This window comes from Bubalus kerabau, chromosome 21 (assembly GCF_029407905.1).
Source record: "Bubalus kerabau isolate K-KA32 ecotype Philippines breed swamp buffalo chromosome 21, PCC_UOA_SB_1v2, whole genome shotgun sequence".
Lineage (NCBI taxonomy): Eukaryota > Metazoa > Chordata > Mammalia > Artiodactyla > Bovidae > Bubalus > Bubalus kerabau.
Window position 1 is genome coordinate 31578699 of NC_073644.1, and position 3572 is coordinate 31582270.

Genomic DNA, 3572 nt, shown 5'->3' on the forward strand with positions numbered 1-3572 from the left:
ACATGACCATCTGGAGAGATTCCTGGCCTCACTTATGTGAGTTTTTTGAGCCTTCTTCTACCATTTTCAGCAGCAGTTCTGGCATTTTTATCGCATTTAGAAAGGGCCAATGCTCTCTTCAAAATTTCAAGAGTTAGAGCAGCATCATGTCAGTTCCATGGCCTTTGCAGGTAATTAAATCTTCTAGCATGGGAGAATGCTTTGTTATCAACAAACTCTTCTTTATCTGGCCTTCAGTAACGGTTCTCTTGTTTCAGTACTCTCATAATCCAGTCTGAGAGATACCATCAGATCCCTGCCTGGGAGGTTTTGGCTAGGACTTTCAGCTGTTTATTTCCTCCCTTTACAGGCTCAGCACTTCATCTCTCTAGCCAGTTCATTCTATGACTTCACTCTAGTGACCTAAAGGAGAGGGGAAGGGTTATATTCTAAAGGTCGGGGTGGGAATCTGTCCCATTTTGTGAAGCAGAGGCTTTTCATCTTCACTCAAGTAGAAATAGGAGGCATGAACCACTTCTATAAGCACAGATGGTTCACAAAAAGCTTGAATTATCATGTTTTCCAGTATATACTTACCTGGCAGGGGAGGTACCATGATCAAGAAGGTGGTTCTCTCAGGGAGAGGCTTAGTCATTGTACGGCAGGTGTGTTGACCTCTGCGATTTCCGCAAATGTGGGAAACTTGATGGCATAACTTCTGGTAGTGGGGGACTGCATTTAAGCTCTTTTTTTTTTTTTTTTTTTTTTTTAGGGCTTCCCTGATAGCTCAGTTGGTAAAGAATCCACCTGCAATATAGGAGACCCCGGTTTGATTCTTTAGTTGGGAAGATCCGCTAAAGAAGGGATAGGCTACCCACTCCAGTATTCTTGGGCTTCCCTGGTGGCTCGCTTGTAAAGAATCCGCCTGCAGTGCTGGAGACCTGGGTTTGATCCCTGGGTTGGGAAGATCCCCTAGAGAAGAGAAAGGTTACCCACTCCAGGATTCTGGCCTGGAGAATTCCATGGACTGTATAGGCCATGTGGTGCAGAGTCGGACATGACTGAGCAACTTTCACTTTCACTTTCCAGTATATCAGTCCAGACTTTATTGTTGTTGTTTAGCTGCTAAATTGTATCTGACTCTCTGTGACCCCATGGATTATAGCACACCAGGCTCCTCTTTCCTCCACTATCTCCCAGAGTTTGCTCAAATTCATGTTCATCATCTTTTCTCTTTGGTGACTGAGACATCAGTTACTGGAGCCATGTCCCCTGCTAAGTCTGTCTGCTGAGGACAGAATGGATGCCCCAGAGAGAGGAGCAGAGAAGAAAGAGGAAAAGTAGACTTTACACATTTCCCTCTCTGGATTTATTTGTCTCTAACACCGACATGGAACATACTCTTTTCTAAGTGGGTCATACATTGTACTTTTTCTATTGCTCTGATTCAAGTTGGATGTGTCTCCCTTGCAGCAAACATATTTCAACCTGGACATATATTTAAAGGAAACCCATTTCAAGCAGTGGGACAGTTCCAGACCATATTCTTGAATATTTAAGAAGAATGTCCTTGAAAGGTCATCTAAGTCATTCCTTTGCCTTCAAGCAGAATGACACAAACTATCCAAGAACGCATGTGGATTTCTAATAAATGCCATCTCTTGGTGACATATGCCTGTGGGGTGTGTATGTGTAAATTATAATATGAGACACTCCAAAAAAAAAGACAACTATACATTTCTATCTCTTTCTCTGCAAAGTGATGAGTCATGTTAAACAGTGCCTACTTTGTTTCTCTTTCTGAAAGGGCATCACCAATTACTTTAGCGAATGATGTAAAACAATGCTGAAAGTATCTTAATGAGACAATGTCAAAATTCCTGCTTTTTAAAAATATATTCAACTATCAAAAAATTTTCAGTTTTACAAAGTTTGTCAAATTTACAAACTTTGTCAAAGTTTGTCAAATTTTCAGTTTGACAAAGACTTGTTTTCTGCCATTATCAGTGCCTTATGGAAGAAGAAACAAAAGTTCACGAAAAACAGTCTTCCCAGAACAGTATGACCTCATTTCTGACATTATCAAAGATGCTTCCAGAAAACACTTCACACGCCAGAGCAATGTTGACGTTTCTTCCGTGAGAGCCAGGATCAGTGATCAATGCTCAACAAATAAGAAAGGATTTTCTAAAAGGTAAAGAGAAAGGTTTGTTTAAGATCTCAAAAGAGAACCACCAATAACAGAGGGAAAAGGATGAAATCACATCAAACTATAACACGTGAAGTAATTTACTATTCCATTGTTGGTAATACCACAGGAAATTGTAAGTGTCTTAACCATATTTCAAATTAGACTGAGTCTATCTTAAGGATTGCATATCCAGACACAAATAAATGCCTATTTCAGGCTTCATTCTGTGAGGAGGGCATATATGGAGACTAGTCATTCCGCAAGTTGAAACAGACCAAGAAATCAGTGGAATCAGCCCCGTTCAAATCCTTTCTATAATGCACGATGTTGCCTGAGAGAGAGCTCTTTGAGATTTTATACATTAAAAAAAAAAAAAAAGAGGGGAGGGGTTAAATGAAACTTAATGTCCTTTTTCTGTATAATACAAAATTTATGTAGCAAACTTTAAAATACGTCTGTTTCAAATTAAGTGTAGGCTTGTATGTGTTTAGTTGTCTGTTTGCGTATTGTGTATGTTTGTCTCCCTGACACTGTCTCACTATTTTCAAAAAATATCACAGTGGGAAGAGTGTTATAGACTATTTTTCTCAGAATTCTCCAGACCCAAGGCATTGTGGCACTTCAGCTGTAACAGACACAAGCCACTGAAATGACTTAGCAAAAATAAAATGTGATATCCAAATCAAATAAGAAAACTCATTTCTTTGTGCCATTTACATCTTTCTATATAATAAAAAGAATCATATTTTCTTCATTTGTCTTAATTCAATAAGCAATTGACTCCTACTTCTGGTCAAAAGTGAAGCCAAGTTATTTCACAGTCAATAGTTCTAAGAAATAGCATTTTACATTTTCTTTTTCTATAAAATATATGTCATTTGTTAAAAAATTAAATAAAAATGATATTTTGTATACTTCAAATACTACATTATGATGCGAACAATTTATGAGGAATTTTAATTTAAATGTTGTACCTTTACCTATATTTTCCAAAGTGAATTTCACAGAATTCTAGTCACAGGAAATACTTTGCAGAGTTTTCATGAAAAACACATTTGGAAAATGCTCATGTTCTTACCCCCGCCCCACTGGTTGAATGTTACTAGCAAACAAAACAGCCTGAAATAAAACACTAGAGTCTAGCTCATGTGACCTTAAAAGGTAGGATGATGTATATCTTGCTTTCAGGAAAATGGTACCCACTAGTGTATTAGATTCTAAATATCTGGACCTCCTTCTCCTTAACTCAGAAGATGCAGCTGACTTCAATGAACAGGGTGCCATGAGCCTCTGTCACCCCCAGGAGCTTAACTGCACTGTCCACCAAGAGGCAGATGTTTCATGATCTTAGTACGTTCAGTGCTCCACTCTCAGCTTAATAGATATTGAAATCCCTAAGATC

General features: G+C 38.5%; 1 non-coding gene across 1 annotated transcript; it reads left to right on the forward strand.

The window, feature by feature from the left end:
- The first annotated feature begins 568 nt into the window (after positions 1 to 568).
- Positions 569 to 732, forward strand: LOC129636343 (U1 spliceosomal RNA). The gene has a single exon (XR_008706888.1). It is a non-coding gene; the product is annotated as a U1 spliceosomal RNA (small nuclear RNA).
- The last annotated feature ends 2840 nt before the right edge of the window (positions 733 to 3572 follow it).